Source organism: Mastigoproctus giganteus, chromosome 9, assembly GCF_048544385.1.
Source record: "Mastigoproctus giganteus isolate SK-2022 chromosome 9, ASM4854438v1, whole genome shotgun sequence".
Classification (NCBI taxonomy): Eukaryota; Metazoa; Arthropoda; class Arachnida; order Uropygi; family Thelyphonidae; genus Mastigoproctus; species Mastigoproctus giganteus.
The window spans coordinates 27002368-27022162 of record NC_143583.1 but is presented as its reverse complement, the minus strand read 5'-3'; the positions used below and the strand labels follow the sequence as shown (position 1 = coordinate 27022162).

Here is a 19795-nt window from a genome sequence, read left to right as displayed (position 1 = left end):
ACTAAAAGTTTCATACCTATTAAGAAATATTGTTCAAGGTTTAGGCCTAAATGGTTATCAAATGAACTAATGAGACTCGTAACAGAGAAGAAAAATGCATGGGATGCATATAAATTATCAAGCGACTCAGAAGCCCATGGCAGATATAAGCTAGTCTGTAATCAGGTCACAAAGGAGGTTAGGCAGGCGAAGGCAGATTACGAGAAATCCTTGCCAAAAGATGCTAAGAAAAACAGCAAGGATTAAATCTAAAAGGAAGGGGATGAATCTGATTGGTCCACTTGACGTTGATGGTTCGACTGTTGATGATCCTGCTCAGATAGCAAACAACCTGAATGAGTATTTTGCATCTACATTCACACATGAGGAGTTATTAAGGTTTGAAAATGGCAGAAGGTTATCAAATTGTACCAGGATACTTAATGATTTTGTAATAACTGAAAGCAAAGTGGAGGAGAAATTGTTGAAGTTAAACATAAGAAAAGCACCTGGGGTGGATGGGATCTATCCAGTTATATTAAAGGAGGCGGCAAAGCAACTAAGCAAACTCTTAGCCATAATTATGAGAGCATCCTTGGACTCAGGGGAGGTTCCCACGGACTGGAGATGTGCAAATGTATCCCCAATTCACAAAGGGGGATCGAAGGGTGACACGAGTAATTACAGACCAGTTAGTTTAACTTCTGTTCCGGATAAAATAATGGAGTCACTGGTTAAAGATGCATTGCAGGATCATCTAGACAAGACTGAAGCAATAATTCAGGCATGGGTTTGTTAAGGGAAAGTCTTGTCTGACAAATTTGATAGGATATTATGATGTGGTTACAAAGGAACTAGATGCAAAAAATAATTTTGATATCATATATTTGGATTTCAGGAAAGCTTTTGACACTGTTGCGCATGGAAGACTATTGTACAAATTGGAGCAGAATGGTATTAAGGGTAAGTTGCTACAATGGATAAAAGGATGGTTAAGTGGGAGAAGACAGAGGGTGGTAATCAATGGGTGCTGCTCTTCGTGGACTACTGTTATTAGTGGAGTCCCACAGGGTTCTGTGTTGGGTCCACTGTTGTTTTGTATATTTATCAATGATATTGATGAAGGTATATCAGGCTTAATGTCGAAGTTTGCAGATGATACAAAGGTTGGCAGGGTTGTTAATGACAGTAATGGCAGTGTGCTAATGCAACAGGATCTAGATAATTTGGGTAGATGGGCTAAGAAGTGGCAACTGAAGTTTAACTTTGACAAATGCAAAGTACTGCATATGGGTAGAAGTAACCCCAGAGAAACGTACCAACTGTGTGGTACTACACTTAAGGTGGTAGAAAATGAAAAAGACCTGGGAGTAATTATGCAGTCAGATATGAAGTTTTCTGAGCAATGCAGACAGGCTGCCAGGGCAGGTCATGGGGTTTTGTCAATGATATATAGGAATTTTGCTAGCAGGGAGAAGGTGATTTTCCCTCTGTATAAGGCAATGGTCAGACCACAGCTTGAGTACTGCGTACAGGTCTGGAGGCCTCATTTTATGAAGGATGTAGATTTACTTGAGCGTGTACAGAGAAGTGCAACAAGATTGGTGAGGGGAATGAAGGGATCCTCTTACCAAGAGAGGCATAAGTTCTGCAAATTCCAGTGGCTGGAGACTAGGCACCTGCGCGGTGATCTGATTGATGTGTATAAGGCCTTGAATGGGTTCAGCACGCTGAATTCTGATGGGATCCTTCCACTTGTTCAGATTACGAACCTAAGGGGGCATAAATTCAAATTAAGAAGACAGATGTAGAATAGATGTGTGGAAATTTGCCTTTAGCCAGCGGGTGGTTAATTGCTGGAAGAAACTTCCATCTGTCGTTGTGTAAGTTGATAGGTTAAAAAAATTTAAGGAGGAACTGGACAGGCATTTGGAGAGAATGGTGTGATTTTTTTTTTTTTTTTTTTTTTTTTGTCTGATGCTGCATAAGCTCATACACTTGCTTTCTTGCATCACATGCCACTACTACTACTACTACCTCCCCTAAACGTTTGTACCAATATTTTTGAGACACCCTGTATATGTGGAATTTTGCTTTTAGCCAGTGGATGGTTGATTGCTGTAACAAACTTCCATCTGTTGTTGTGGAATAGCTTAACTAAATTCAAGAAAGAACTAGACAGACTATTGGAGGGAATGAATAGGTGAAATGGGAGGTGTGTGTGTGTGTGTGTGTGTGTGTGTGTGTGTGTGTGTGTGTGTGTGTGTGTGTGTGTGTGTGTGTGTGTGTGTGTGTGTGTGTGTGTTTTTTTTTGGCTGATGCTGAAGCTTGTTTCCCCAGCTATTCTTGCATCATTTGCCATGGCTAATGCTAACATTAAGACACCGACATCAGACAAATTTGTAAGATCAGACTGATCAGTAAGTTTCCATCAGCTCACTCTTCAATTGTCTCTTGGAATGAGAATGAATTATCCTCTCCATGCGGTAGTAGTAGTAGTAGTAGTAGTAGTAGTGGTGGTGGTGGCACTTGATGCAAGAAAGCAAGTGTAGGAGCTTATGCAGCATCAGCCAAAAAAAAAAAAAAAAAAAATCACACCATACCCTCCAATTGCCTGTCCAGTTCCTCCTTAAATTTATTTAACCTATCAACTTCCACAACGACAGATGGAAGTTTGTTCCAGCAATTAACCACCCGCTGGCTAAAGGCAAATTTCCGCACATCTATTCTACATCTATCCTTTCTTAATTTGAACTTATGTCCCCGTAGGTTCGTATTCTGAACAAGTGGGAGGATCCCATCAGAATTCAGCGTGCTCAACCCATTCAAGGCCTTATACACCTCAATCAGATCACCGCGCAGGTGCCTAGTCTCCAGCCACTGCAATTTGCAGAACTTAAGCCTCTCTTGGTAAGAGGATCCCTTCATTCCCCTCACCAATCGTGTTGCTCTTCTCTGTACACGCTCAAGCAAATCTACATCCTTCCTAAAATGAGGCCTCCAGACCTGTACGCAGTACTCAAGGCGTGGCCTGACCATTGCCTTATACAGAGGGACAATCACCTCCTTTTCCCTGCTAGCAAAATTCCTATATATCATTGACAAAACCCCATGACCTGCCCTAGCAGCCTGTCCACATTGCTCAGAAAACCTCATATCTGACTGCACAATTACTCCCAGGTCTTTTTCATTTTCTACCACCTTAAGTGTAGTACCACACAGTTGGTACGTTTCTCTGGGGTTACTTCTACCCATATGCAGTACTTTGCATTTGTCAAGGTTAAACTTCAGTTGCCACTTCTTAGCCCATCTGCCCAAATTATCTAGATCCTGTTGCAGTAGCACACTGCCACTACTGTCATTAACAACCCTGCCAACCTTCGTGTCATCTGCAAACTTTGACATTAAGCCTGATATACCTTCATCAATATCATTGATAAATATACAAAACAACAGTGGACCCAACACCGAACCCTGTGGGACTCCACTAATAACATTAGTCCACGAAGAGCAGCACCCATTGATTACCACCCTCTGTCTTCTCCCACTTAACCATCCTTTTATCCATTGTAGCAACTTACCCTTAATACCATTCTGCTCCAATTTGTACAGTAGTCTTCCATGCGCAACAGTGTCAAAAGCTTTCCTGAAATCCAAGTATATGATATCAAAATTATTTTTTGCATCCAGTTCCTTTGTGACCACATCATAATAACCAATCAAATTTGTCAGACAAGACTTTCCCTTAACAAACCCATGCTGTGTCTGAATTATTGCTGCAGTCTTGTCTAGATGATCCTGCAATGCATCTTTAACCAGTGACTCCATTATTCGGTATAATGAATTATCCTCTTCATGCAGTATAATGAACATCCTATTTGCTCATGTATCAGCAGTGTTAATATACAGTTGTTGTTGTTGGGTTTTAGAAGCATCAGCGACTAAGTCCATATTGCTCCATATATACTGTCTGTAAATTGTGTGTTCTGTGGTTGGTTTTCTGGAATTAAAACAGTTTCCAGAAGAAAGAACCATACTACCCTCCTCTGAAACCAACTAACTCAGCCACATTGTGAAAACGCCCATAAAAATCCCTCTCTTCATCAATGGGATGTGAACGCAGGTCTTTTCCACCTGGTATGAGGAGGACACCAATTCTGCCAACTGCTACCCATGAGGGCTGGTAACATACAGCTCAACCTTTAAGAAAATTAAAGCTCAAGCTCAGCAGTGCAAAATTAATATCCACAGAAATATCTCTTTTCCCTATAATCACCCTTTTGGGTTATCAGAATTGAAACAGTCGGTAGCCAAGTCTCGCAATTGTGCAGCTGGTCTGGACAGAATTTTCAGCTCAATGCTACAACACTTGAATGAAGCAGGCTTAGAAGGCCTACTAAACTGCTACAACCGTATTTTTATAGAAAATGTTTATCAGCGGTCTTGGTGCCATTCAATAATTTTAATCTTTTTAAAACCAGGGAAAGAACCTTGAAATCCTTGGAATTACAGCCCGATATTCCTTTCCAGATGTTTTGAGAAAACCTTGAAAGAATGATTCATAACCACTTAACTTGGCTATCAGAAACCCAACAATTGCTAAATGATAATAAATATGGGTTTTGCAAGCACAGATCCTCTTTGACCTTATAATCAAAATGGAATCTAATATTCACAATGTGTTCATTAAAAAAACAGGAACATATGGTTATGGAATCCTGCAGGATCTTTGCTAGAACTTCGAGGCAACTTTTCACTCTTTATTCAAAACTTTCTACAACATCAATCCTTCCAAGTATGATATCAAAATACTCTTTCCAAACAAGAGGCTGAGTCCCTGGGGTTAAATGTTTTCATATGAGCTCATGTGACGTGATAATAGTGTGTTTCTACATTAATATTCTCATATCTTTATCTTATATGACAATTAAGATATAGATGCTGGCTACACGCATCCACACACGATCAACATTAAATAAGTGTACTGGATTCTAATGGATTTACACACCACAGCAGGCTAGATTCTATCATTCTGTAGAGAAGTACATCACTGCTCTACACAGTAATATGGGATATATATCACGTACCGATAGCCTGGAGAATAATGAGTATCTAGCCTCGAGAATAATGTTTGAAAATCTTCCAGTTGCCAATAACAAATATTGTTTCGGTAGTAGTGAAGATGGTGTCTTTCGGTTCTGCAGAATATTTAAAACAATGTCTCTTAAAACAATGTTTTTATTTTTTTTTCCCAGTTTCACAATGTATCTGAATCAAAATTAGTAGATTCCTCGAAATACCAAATCTAAGACGAATTACAGAAATCATTTACTTACTATGCTTTACTTACAATGCAAATGAAGAGACTAATAATAGATTTACCAAAGCTATCAGCTTCATCATTAACGTTTCCATGAACTTCTGGGGTATAGCCACAGACGTTTATGCCCTCGTGGGTAAAACAGTCAGTAGATTCGCTGTCCTCCCCACACCGGCGGAAAAGACCTCAGTTCGAGTCCCGTCGATGACGGGAGAAATTTTTATGGGCCTTTTTCATAACGTGGCTGAGTTAGTCGGTCTCAGGCGTGGGTAGCATAGTTTCTTCTCCCTGAAACTAGGGTTTTTCATCCAGCAAACAGAAATCGACCACAGAACACACGCAATTTACAGACAATTACACACAGCAACATGGTCTTAGTCACTGATGCTCCTAAAACCCAACTACTATATATAAAAAACAAAAATTTATGGAAACGTCATTAGATCAGCCCTGTCCTCACTGAGAAGATTTTGAATGGTGAAATTTGAATGTGGTGGAGAACAGTTTTTAAAAAATGGTATGCACCTTCTATAACCAAATTAAAAACAAGTTGTTAAGTTAATGTTCTAAATAGATTTTATTTTATTTTTTTAAGATAAATTATGATCTTATCTTAAATCTATAAATTATCTTATAAATATAATCTATAATAAATCTATAAATTATCTTATTTTTTTTTTTTTTTATGAAAACCCCAAACATGAAAGGTATCAAAGCCTATAGTACTTAGTACCGTGCATGGGTTGAAGGAGAAGTATGGGGGGAGGGGATGCCGGAAACTTTGCTCTAGAGATTAAACATGGGTTTCACCACTTCAAGCCTCCAATAAGCAAAGTGGTGGTATTTCACCGGTTGATGAAAGTCATCTACCACCTAGATAATATATAAATATAATCTATAATAAATCTATAAATTATCTTATCTTAATAAATTATTTTTATTAAGATAAATAGTTTGTTAGCATTAGCAAAGGTACATGATGCAAGAAAGCAAGCTTATATAGCATCAACCAAAAAAAAAAATCTTATTTCACCCATCCACTCGCTCCAAATGTTTGTCAAGTTCTTGAATCTATTTAAGCTATCAACTTCTACAACAACAGATGGAAGTTTGTTCCAGCAATCAACTACCCGCTGGCTAAAGGCAAACCTCTACACATCTACCCTACAACTGTCTTTCCTCAATTTGAATTTATGCCCTCTCAGGTGATTATTCTGAGCAAGAGGAAGAATCCCATCAGCATTGAGCATGCTCAAACCATTCAAGGCTTTATACACCTCTATCAGATCACCTCGCCGGTGCCTAGTCTCCAGACGCTGTAATCTGCAAAACTTAAGCCTTTCTTCGTAAGAGCAATCCTTTGTTCCATTCACTAATCTTGTTGCCCTTCTCTGTACTCGTTCCAACAGCTCTACATCCTTCTTAAAATAAGGCCTCCAGACCTATATACAGTACTCAAGGTGTGGCCAACCATTGCCTTATACAAGGGGATAATCACCTCCTTATCCCTGCTAAAAAAATTCCTGTATATCATTGACAAGACACCATGAGCTACTCTTGCAGACCATCTGCACTGCTCAGAAAACTTCATATCTGTCTGCACAATTACATCCAGGTCCTTTTCATTCTCTACCACTGTCAGTGTAGTACCAAACAGTTGATACGTTACTCTTGGGTTACTGCTTCCCATATGTAGTACTTTGAAGTCTTCAATAGTCTTTGAAGCATCTGTACACAGAACGCAGCATTGACTGTCTTCCCTTCAGGTAAAAATTCCAGGGGCTCACATCTGGTGAGTACGGGCTTGGTAAACCCAGCGTCCTGAGCTGGATATCATCATTCTTCTCTTTCTTGGTGATTCCTCTCTATTTCTCTCTCTCAGGGTAACTCGGGAAATTTTTTTTTGGCAGGTGCAGCATAAGCCTCAGGCTTCCTTGTACCATACGGCTAATAATAATAATAATAATAATAATAATACAATACAATTTTATTTATCAAGAGAATTTGTTTACAATAAATGAACTTGTTAAGAAAAGTAAATTTCTTGACAACAAGTTGTAATTCTTCCTTTACAACAGTTTTGTACAAATTTGTTATCTTACACAAAAGACTATGAAGTCACTACACATAGTATATTCCACACTGTAAACAGAGGTAGTAGTTTATCTGCATATCAATTCTAATCTACTGTGTCATTGAGTATCAAGAATTTTCTTATTAGGAATTTTAATTTGGAGATGGGGTAACTTCTCCTGAGCCTAAAATCAATGTTAGCCAACAAGTTGTTTATTATATTCATTGTGTACCTATCTCCAAATCTATTTAGTATCCTAGGGTGAGGCAAAGTAATTGCTCTTGGGTTCCTTAATCCGACTCTTCAAAAATAGTGTTAAGATTTTTTAAGAATAGATTTAACTTCAGTTTTTGAACTGGATACAGTATTTTATGTTTCAACAAAAATTGCCTTCTCTTGTTCAGGTCATTCCAAGAGTTTGTCCCCATTAAAAGTTTCAGAATCCTATTCATTAAGTTGTTATTGCTCTTATTTCTGTTTTATTTGCATGTGCCCATATATTTACAAAATAATTGAGTTGGGAGTCCACTAATGCATAAAATAAGGTAACTTTTGTTCTAAGATTTAACTTATTCTTAATGTAGTAGAAAAAGCACACATAAAATCTCATTTTTTTGTACAAGTTTGTTATATGCATTGCCCAACTTAGACTGTAGTCAATCCATAACCCAAGGTAACAATGATTTGAAACTTCTTCCACAGTTAGACATTTGCAATTCTTGAAATTCTGATCATGTAGGCAATCATGTTTGTGCAATTTGATAGAGGGTTGAATGTCCAAGGTTTGATGAGGTCTTATTACCAAAAATTTTGTTTTTTCAAAGCTGAGTGCTAATTTATTATTGTGCAACCAAGTTTGTAAATGTATTGCATCCTGTTGTAAATCATTCTCCATTTTTGTTAGGTTCTTTCCTATTGTATATAAGATTATATCATCTGCATAAGTTTTTATAAAGGAGTTCTTAATTACTTCGAATATGTCATTTATATAGATGTTGAACATGATTGGCCCAGCATGAGTGCCCTGAGGTACTCCTCTCTTTACATTATAAGATTTTCCCTTTGTATTTTCTACTTCTACTGTTATTTTTCTCTTGGTTAAATAATTTGCTAGGAGTTTATTGATTCTTCCCCTTATACCATATTTCAGTAATTTCTGTTGCAATATTGGGATATCAGTTAGGTCATATGCTTTGGTCAAATCTACAAATAAAATCAATATGAAGTTATTGTTGTTTAAATGTAAGTTTAGAGAATCTACTAAGTTCTCTAATAATGTCTGTGTGCTCTTGCCCTTCTGATATGAGAATAGAGTTATTTAACAGTCAATATTGAGGTAAATATTTGCTTATATGGGAAAATATATAATTTTCTATTATCTTATTTAAAATTGACTGTATTGTTATTGGTCTGTAATTGCAAAAGTCATCAGGTGGTCCCTTTTTATATATAAAAATTATCTTAAATGAGAGTAAATTGTAGGATAGCTTCCCGACTCTAACATCCGTGCTATTAGCTCTACGAAGAGAACTGAGAACTGTTCTTTGTTTCTCTTTACCTCGGTTACTGTAATACAGTCCAGTCCGTAAGATTTCTTGTTCTTTAATTGTTCTATAATTTTAAGAATCTCGTATAATTGTGATAATGTTCTTTCTTTGATGGACAATTTCTATACTGCCTGAAATATTTATCCCATTTGTACCATTAGTTCTTCTATTTCTTTAGTCATCCAAGGTTTCCTAAGCTTAATCTTGCTACTCCCAGTGTTTGTGTTGTTGGCTGTGTGATTAACTTTTCTCTCTGTATTAAACCTTGAATTGTTTATAATTTGTATTATCTTATTTTAAAAAACATTTACATTTGTTGGGTAAGATGCTTGATCTTGTATTAACATGTTTTCTATGTTCTGTTTTAGTTTACCTGTTGATAAATAATTTTTCTTCGTAGCATTTGTTAATTTTATATCTTCATATGGATGTTGTTTTGAATACATATCTACTATTAGTATACATGTTCTGTGATCTGAAAGGTGATTTAATAGTATGTAGGAATTAGCATACTTCAACTTGATATTTCTAATTAGGTGGTCCAAACAAGAGCTAACTGTTCTATTACCCTCCATCCTTTGTTGCCTAGTTATTCCAAATAAGGTATGTTCAAAGCCATAATTGTTTAAGATTGCATAGTATCTGGGTATCACATTATCAGTTCCATCAGTTAGTAAATTAATATTAAAATCTCCTACTAGTATGGTCTTATCTGTTTGTATGTCGTCCCATTGCAAAATAATGTTTTCTAATTCTATTAGGAAGCTGTTTATTGAATCTGGTGGCCTATAAAAAGCACAAATCATGAATGTGTTTTCTGGGTCTTCTAATAATTTGACACAGCAGTTTTCACAAGACTGGGTTAAGTGGTAAACCTGTATTGCCCTAAAGCATGTTCTATAGTATATTATTATTCCTCCACCCCTTCTCAACTCTCTCAATATATAGACCTTATCATAATCTTGTATGTTATAATTGGAAATTTCATCACTTTTTATGTTAACCTCTGTTAAAACTATACATGAGATAGATTCTTTCATTGCATTTATATATTGCAAGAAGTTAAACCAATTTTTTCTTAGTGACCTGATATTTAGAGCTACCAGAAAGAACTGTTTTTTTTATCAATTATAAGAGCTTGAATATTTTGATTATTTATAAAATGTAAAGGTGAATTGAAAATCTGTGATTCCTCAAAAAGCATACCTGATGTCTTAATTTTACCTTAAACCTAGATTTCTGGAAATTTCAATTATTCACAATAAAAGAGTCTATTATATAAACTGCAAATCCTTTGAACTCTAATGGCTCTTGAAGATTCATTCTTCTTCACATAAATTTTGCCATAAATTTTGCCATGTTTTAGCCATAAAAATTTGTAACTGTGAGTTCTTATTAATTGTTTTGTTTCCCAAAACAATTGCTTGAGGCGGGCTGTTAAGTGGTCATTTATGTAGATTGGGATATTGCTATTGTTCTGATATATATCTTTTGCTGTTAGTCGGATCTCCTTTGCCTTTCTCATACATTTTTCCTTTGCCATATGGTTTGAAAACTTCACAATTAGTGTTGGCTTGTTGTTTGTTTTCTTATTGTTTGGTATGTAATACGGCCTCTGTAGCCAAGTGGTCAGGAGCGGGAGTGCAGTAGCACACGCTCTTTGAGTAGACCGGGGTTCAAGGCCCTGACTGCTGAATACGGACGATCTGCCAACCCGCACTGGACCAGCGTGGCAGATCCTACTATTTCTATGTTATTCGCTAACAACTGTTGCTCTATCGAGTCTATCCTTAAGTTAAGCAAGTTGGAATTTTCCTCATTTTGCTTGAATGAAGCTTCCAGGTCCACAATTCTTTTGCCGATTGCTGTGTTGGAGTCCTGTAGTTTGCTTATGCTTTTTTGTATTCTGTCAAAGGAATCTGAGACAAATGAAATCGATTTCTTGATATCTCCTACTTCTGTCTTCAGGTCTTCCATTTGCTTCTTTATTGGTACTATCTCTATTAGTAAATCCAGCAAATGGATTTTACTGGATGCTTTCTCAGTACGTCTTCCATATTAAGGGTGTTCGGCTGCTTTTGTGTAGCGTCTAAGTCTTCGTTCGCTTCTTTTGGTGAATGCAGCAAATCGTGAAATTCTTCTGCCGAGTAAGAAATTTCACTTTTCTTCTCTCTCTTCTTTCCTGCACAATATACACCTCCATTGCTGTTTCTTTTGTTTCGCCATTCCTTTATAGGTTGCTTCTTTCAATGAGCATCTGTAATGATACCCATTGTTGCAGCCATGACATACCACTTCTTGCACGTGCAGCGGTAGGTTGCACTTTTTGCATATATTTTGATTCATTTTTGCAAAACTTTGGAGTAGTCAATACAAGACGTTTCAAATAAAGCACTTGCACGAAATAAATAACAAAAGAATGAATTTAACAACTTACAACTAGCAAATATTTCCAATTTTCTCTTGCAGCGTTCATACAGTAGACATGCTAACACTAGCCCTCTAGCGGGAATGATAATGATAATGCTAATAATAATAATAATAAGTTTCTCACTGAAGGAGTCACATGTATGAAGCCTGAAGATGAAGATACAAGAAACCCGGCGAAATACAGGCCAATCACATGCCTTCCAACGATGTACAAGATCCTGACCAGCTGCATAACTAAGAAGATATCAGACCACTTAGAGAGTCAGAACATAATGGCCGAACAGCAGAAAGGATGCAAGGGGAGGAGGAGCAAAGGATGCAAGGAGCAATTAACCATAGATGCCCCAGTTATGGAGCAAGCCTTCAAGAAGCACCGCAACTATACACTGCCTACATCGATTACCGCAAGGCCTTCGACTCCGTACCTCATAGCTAGCTAATAGAGACCCTGAAGATCTACAAGGTCAATCCGATAGTGACAAACTTCCTAGGAGCAACAATCGCAAAATGGAGTGCCACTATTAAAGTCGAGAACATCACAACCAGGCTAATCCCCATTAGAAGAGAAATCTTTCAGGGAGATTCTCTGAGCCCACTATGGTTCTGTCAAGCACTCAATGTCCAGAAAACCCATGAGGAAAAAATTAGGAAGTACACGAACCTGAGACATGAGATCAAGGAGATGTGGCATATGCAAGAAGTATTAACCATCCCAATCATCGTGTCAACAACCTGTATGGCACCAAGACTCTACATAGCAATCTAGCAGCAATAGGTCTCCCAGAGAACACCTACAAGGAACTCCAGAAAATCGCAATCCTGAACACCTGTAGGATAGACAGAGATTTTCTCGACCGTCAGTAACACCAGACATTACAGCCACCCTGTGTACTTGGTAGCTGTACCCTCACGGAGTGGAATCCCCCAATCAGGGAGAAATAATATAAGAGCAACAACAATAATAATAATTAAAGCCATAAACACATATGCAGTCCCAATGCTATCATACTCCTTTGGGGTTATAGATTGCATTAACAACGAGCTGGAGGATATCATGTGAAACACAAGAACAATGATGACCAAGAGCCGCCAACACCACCCGAAATCTGCTGTAGAGTTACTGACAATTTCCCTGGAAGGAGCTTGATAGACGTCATTGAGCAACAGAAGACAGCGATAGTTAACCTGAAGGATTACTTCCAGAAACACACAGCAGCACTCCACCAGGCCATAAGGATGATAGACAAGCAGTATACCCTACTCAACCTAAGCGAGGAATCCCCCCCAACCAGGCGGTACAAACGAAGCTAGAAAGATGAACAGAGAAGATACTCCATGGCAGACACCACATGATCTCCATCAAGATCACATAGATAAAATTGCTTCTAATGCATGGCTCACGAGCTGGACGCTCTACCCCGAGACTGAAGAATTCATGCTCGCCAGCCAAGACCAGGTAATCAACACCGGGAACTGTAGAAAATACATCGCCTTCGCCAAGGAGCCCGGAGTGTTCGATGACACATGTCAACGATGCCACCTGGCCTCAGAAACGATCCAACACATCACCGCGAGATGCAAGGTGATCACCCAGACTGAGTACACTCATAGACACGACCAAGTAACCAGGATAATACATCAGAAGCTAGCAAGGAAATACCAGTTGATCGAAGAAAGTGTACCGTACTACAAGTACAAACCTCAGGCAGTACTAGAGATCCCAACCCACAAGCTGTACTGGGACTGGGCCATAATAACGGACAGGGCAGTCCCGCACTACAGACCGGACATTACCCTTGTGGACAAGAAGGAAAAGTTTACCTATTGATTGACAAAGCGGTACCCAACACTGGCAACCTGCAGAAAACCCATGGGGAAAAAATCCGGAAGTACAAGAACCTAAGACAGGAGATCAAAGAGATGTGGCATATGCAACAAGTAACGACCATCACAATCATCGTTTCAACCACAGGCATGGTGCCAAAGACCCTACATAACAGCCTAGCAGCAATAGGTCTCCCAGCGAACAATTACAAGGAACTCCATCAATAATAATAATAATAATAAGAAGAAGAAGAAGAATTCCTTGTGATAAGGTTGATTGATTTTTGATTTGGTAGTTGTTGGCGCATCGGCTTCTGTGGCCGTATTGCACCTCCCAAGGTTTTTGCAGTACTTTGATCCAAGCCCGAGGCGGGAATTGAACCCGCGACCTTTGGGTTGCCGGGCAGGTACTTTACCCACTCGGCTTCCTTGTGATAAGGAATGTATATACGGTATATACGCTGTGCTGCCACTTTATTAGGTACACCCTCCTAGTAGCGTGTTGAGCTTCCTTTAGCCTTCAAAACAGCCTGAATTGCTCTAGGCATGGATTGAACAAGATGCTGAAAACGGTGTGCAGGAATGGCGTACCGTGCAGACATCAGTGTGTCACGCAGTTCCTTGAGATTCGATGGAGGTGTAGGCCTGCAGAAAACAGCCCTTTACAGCTTATCCCAAAGAAGTTCAATAGGATCGAGATCCGTTGGGGACTTAGCAGGCCACTGCAGCAAACAAAAGTCATTGTCATTTTTCTGGAATCATTCCATAGCGATTCGGGCTTTGCGCATCAGCGCATTATCCTGCTGGAAGTAACCATCTGACTGAAGATAAACTGTCAACATGAACGTATGCACTTGATCAGCAACGATGTTTAGGTATGATGTGGCATTCAGACGTGAATCTATAGGTATCAATGGACACAACGTGTGCCAAGAAAACATTCCCCATACTATAACACTGCCCCACCACCTTGCACGGTAGTCGTCGGACATGGCGAGTCCATGGATTCATGTTGATTTCGCCAAATTCTGAGCCTTCCATCAACATGATGCACCAGGAACTTCGACTCGTGAGACCAAGCAACTGTTTTCCAATCCTGGATAGTCCACTGCTGGTGTTGCAGTGCCCACAGAAGGCACGCTCCTTGTTCTTCGTTGATAAGAAATGTACGCGATGTGGCCGTCGGCTGTTGTAGCCCATTTGCGACAAAGTGCGACTAGGGGTCCGTTGCGATATTTTGTTCTGCGCACTAAAGTTGTATTCTGACGTGATGTGCAACATTGTGCCCCGTCTGTTTGCTTGCACAATTCTAGCCATCCTCCTCTGACCTCTCTCATGAACAAGCGATTTCCTTCCACAGGAGTGCCTTTGAGACAATGTTTTCTGTTCGTTTTGTTGCACCATTCTCGATACACCCTTGAAACTGTGGTGCGACGAGTTTCAGAGTTGCTTTGTCCAGCACGTCTTGCAACTACTACCATGCCCCGTTCGAAGTCCGTTAGATCACTCCTTTTCCCCATTCTTGCTACAGTTTGTATGCTTAACTGATACTAGAAAGGTTGTTCTGCTGCATTTATATCCACAACTGTGGTCATGTGACTTGCAACGTTGTGGGACAAACCATTTGTGTGCGCAGCAGGGGTGTACCTGATAAAGTAGCAGCACAGTGTATATATATATATATATATATATATATATATATTCATTCCTTGTGATTCACAACCGATTTGTCGAAAAACATGTTAAGCATCCTCACGATTCTGTACTTCTGTAACCACAACTTTCTGTACATTGTGCGATGATTCTGAAGTCGACTGCATGTTCTAATGCTCATCTCTGGGTCACGCTGAAACACCTAACACGTACTCATCTCCAGTGAAAATACAGTTGAGTGAATTAGGATTGTTTTGGCAAGTCTGGATCAAGTCTTCACATGATGATGATACACTTTGTTGCTTCTGCTCATCTGCGAGGCTGTTCAACACAAATTTTGCACAGATATTTTTCTTAAATCTTCATAATCATATTCATATCTAACTTATTCTTATTCATATATCTATTCCAACTCATCATTCTGAGGATCAAACAATGATCTCTTGCTACAATTTCTGGCACTATTGCAACTCTGTTCTCGTTTCGAGAGGTTGACGGACGTAAACTTCTTAGATCATCGTGAACATCCTCATATCTGTTTTTGAACCACTTATACCACTCAAATTAGTCAGACTTAACATTTCATCACTATGAACAGTTTTTAAAATTTTCATACGTTTCTGTTGCAGATTTTTCTAGTTTGAAGCAAAATTTGAGATTCGTTTCTTGCTCCATTGCAAAATCGCGACACGGAGAGTTAACTCTACTAACGAAACTGGTTGTTACTTGAAATCTGTCAGCCTACAGGATAATCTCTGAACCGCTATCCGTTGGAGGAAGTTTATGTTTATTTTCAAACTTATTGAACATAATTGCAACAGCACCAGTCCGGAACTTTATTGTCACACCTCGTATATACATTATATTTTTTTGAAGAGACAGAGCCCTCTCATTCTTCTAGATTTCTTTTTTATTCCATTGACCCATTTCCCTTACAGTCCTATCCTGTTTTTGCTGCTCTCATGTATAATCAGGTGCTGGTGAGGACACCAGTTCTAAGAAACTTAGAACTGGTATCCTCAAATCCAATCTGATAAATTGTCTTACTTCAAATAGGAAAAATAAAAAGTCAATATGCACGATATTCTTTTTTAACAAAATAAACATGTTTTACTGGTATCTTAAACTTTCGGGTAATCTATTTTTGAATGCAATTATTATCTATTTTACATGCATTTATCCAATTAGATATTTATCATGCAGTTGCTCACTATATTCTCCCAGCAACTGAATAAGTGTTTAATTTCTAATGAATAAAAAATTAAAAGGTTTTTTATATTAAAAAATGGAAGGAGGCAGCATTTTCTGGTAAAGTAGTATTAAAAAATAGGTAGTGATGAAATAATTCAAAGTAGTTGCAAAGTTTAATTAAACAAAATTAAATATTATATTCATTATGCCACTGCGAATTATATAAAAAAAGTTATCTTGGTATCATTTATTTTGTATTTCTTCAAATAAAAAAAAAAAAAGAGCTTCATGTCTAAAGTATAAATCCAATATGGGTAGCTTCCATAGCCGAGTGGTCAGAAGCGAGAGTGCAGTCAGTAGCACACGCTCTTTGAGTAGACTGGGATTCAAGCACCTGACTGCTAAATACGTTTGATCTACCAACTCGCACTGGACCAGCGTGGCAGATTATGATCCATTTTTCTCAACATGAATCGTTGAGAAGGCTTCAATCCTGAAATGGGTTGATAATGGCTGCAGTTAACTGGACACACATTTATTTTTGCGCTTGAAAACACGGTTTCTATCTATAAAAGAAACAAATAAAGATGATCTCTGATTTTTTTTTTGAGCAATCAATGGAAGACAAGCTTTACGAGATTAGAAAGTTCCATCAGCTGCCGTTTATCGGGTAGGAGTTACGATTTTAAGGCGCCAACGTTCAAGGGACGCCTGAAACCCCGAAATTTACATACATATATGAAGAACATTTTAAAGGGGACGCCACATACACTAAGAACGCCTCTGGTCAGAAGGGAATCACCAAGAAAGAGAAGAATGATGATAGTCAGCTCAGAACACTGGGTGTGCCAAGGCCATACTCACAGGATGTGAGCCCCTGGGGTTAAAAGAAGGAAATCCGGGACAACGTCAGTGTTCGCGTCTTTTTAATTATATGCACGTAAATCGCAGTTAGCTGTTCATTATCATTTGTTTCGTTGACATGGCGGAAAATAATTTTTTTTTATTAATTATTATAGTTAAGTTAAGCCTTTCCCAGCGGATTTTTAAATAATAGATACCTTGTAATGAAAAATATTTGTGCTGAGGGTAGCTAGAGACAAGTTCGGATGCTGCCAGGCTGCCGTATGGTTTAGCTGGGTCACTGTCTGGTTGTGTAATAACCCAAGGGGCTCACATCTAGTGAGTATGGGCTTGGCACACCCAGGGTCCTAAACTGGATATCATCAACTCGTTCTTGGTGATCCCCCCCCCTCTCTCTCTATCACTCTTTCTCAGGGTAATCAGAATTTTTTTTTTTTTTTTTTGGCTGGTGCAGCAGAAGCCTCAAGCTTCCTTGCACCATATGGCTAATGATAATATAAATAATAGATAACACTGCTGTGTTTGAGATTTAGTATAGCATGATAATTTATTTGTTCCATATTTATTGTTTGCGTAAGATTCTCATTTGTGTAGAATCTCGGAAGCTATTACTTCCTCAGAAAGTTAGTGTTAATTAATCTTTATGTAATAGAAATATAGACCAATAAAAAATTTACAGTTAAAATAAAAACAATTTTAACGGGACATTTACTAAACTTACTGGGACAATTGAATTAGGTATTCATTCAATAATAGATAGAATCTACAAATATAAAGGAAAATGGATTAATCATTAGGATTCTTCTACATTTAACTCCAGGGGATCACATCTGTTGAGGATGGGCTCGGCACACCCACAGAGTCCTGAGCTGGATATAATTTTTCTCGTTCTTGGTGATTCCCTTCTCCTTTTGGCACTCTCTCAGGGTAACTCAGAATTTTTTTTTGGCTGGTGCAGCATAAGCCTCAAGCTTCCTGGTTCCATATGGCTAATAATAATAATAATAATAATTTCTTGTATCACGTGATTGTAGAAGTCTGTAATGTTGCTGGGCGCCCTCTTACGGACTTTTACATTCCACATTCCACCAATCAGCTAGCTTAATTCCTGTCCAGCAAGTTAGATATTCACTTTAATCAAAGTCATTCAGTTTAGGTATTACAATGTCACTCGGTGTTAAAAACATCATCTCTATAAACTATTCCAGTAATACAGAACTTTTCAAAACTAAGATACTGCATTAATTACTGTCATAAAATACCTATTTATATTTAATGAATTATCAAAATCATAACAAATCAGAAATTTATTTATATAAAAACAAAATCTCTATTATATATAAAAAGTAATTATAAAATAATCTGTCAAATTTAATATTAAGTGAAAATAATTAGATTAAATTTTAATAATTTTAAAATATTTCTTAAAAACGTAGATAAAGTAAAACACCAATTTTATTTCGCTATAGATTAAAGCTTAATGCTAACCTGGCCGATAGTTCGTCAGCTTTGCGCAGAGGCAATGTTGTAGCCAATGAAGTTCAAACTGAGGCGCGACTATTGCTGTTTGAAAACTTTTACCAATACCCCGCCAGGGCGACGTGAAATACCGTCGGCTTAGGCAATTTTTGCGAGCCTTGTAACGAGGCTGCCCTTCCAATTAATAATAGAACCAACTGCTCTTTGCAGAACTATGTCATATAACCCTGCAGAACCAGGTTTATTGAACCAATTGGCTGTGCTGAACTTGACCCACGGGTCAGGTTCTCACAGACAGAACTGTCTGTCTGTGAGAACCTGTATATGTTCTGTCATCTGACCAATGGGTCAAGTTCTGTCTGTCTGTGACAGAATAGGACATTCTTTCCAGTTACAGACAGGGAGAGAATTATTCTCTGAGAAAGATTATTTTCTGAGAATAATCTTTATTTCTAATTACAAAAGAATTTTCTCTGTCTGAGAGAGATTATTCTCAGACAGAATATTCTTTCTCGTAACGAGATATTTACTTTGAGAATATTAGAGATTCATTTATTATTGAGAATATTCTTTCTCAGACAGAGAATATTTTAACTGCACAAATAAAAATGAAAAGTTCATTTTTTAAGTATTATTTTTCAGAATTTATAATTTTTTTTTTTTTTTTTTTACTCTGCCTGCGGGAAACATTTTTAAACTGAGGATTAGTAATCCTCAGTTTAAAAATTGCTTAACATTTAGTTCAAACTGATTACCAAGTTGGAAGGATGAGTTCCTTTGGAGTTTCAACATACCTTAAAAGGTCATGATTACAATAAGATAAAGCAAAAATTCACTAAGTAATTCAGAACTGTTCACAACCATCAGAAATTTAATCTCTGGGAATCTCATATGGTGGTTATGGACTTGGCACACCCAGGGTCCTGAGCTGGATATCATCTTTCTTGGTGATTCTCTCTCTCTCTCAGGGTAATTCAGAATTTTTTTTTTTTTTTTTTTTGGCTGGTGCAGCATAAGCCTCAGGCTTCCTTGCAGTATATGGCTATTAATATTAATAATAATAACTTAACGCTTAACGTGGTCTACGTATCCAATTATCGATATCGATGAAAAAAATAGCAATATGTCACTTCTATTATATCAAAATGTTTTACTGAAAAGGTTTTTGCGCTGAAAGCCTCAGAATCCGGAAAATTCACTAATCGAACAAGTTAGTGCTAACCATCATTTTAGTTTGTAGAAAAACCACTGAAGTAGATGATATGGCCATCGTCTCTATTATTATTATTATTATTATCTCCCGGATTCTACTCCGTGACGGGTACTGCTACCAAGTACACAGGGGGGTTGTTGTTATGTCTGGTGTTACTGTTGGTCGAGGAACTCTGACTATCCTACAGGATTGCGACTTTCTGGAGTTCCTTGTAGGTGTTC

The 19795-nt window shown here is 38.0% G+C and overlaps 1 non-coding gene across 1 annotated transcript; it reads left to right on the top strand.

Annotated features, from left to right (window-relative positions):
* The first annotated feature begins 18387 nt into the window (after positions 1–18387).
* On the top strand, positions 18388–18530 carry LOC150080114 (U4 spliceosomal RNA). The gene has a single exon (XR_016547462.1). It is a non-coding gene; the product is annotated as a U4 spliceosomal RNA (small nuclear RNA).
* The last annotated feature ends 1265 nt before the right edge of the window (positions 18531–19795 follow it).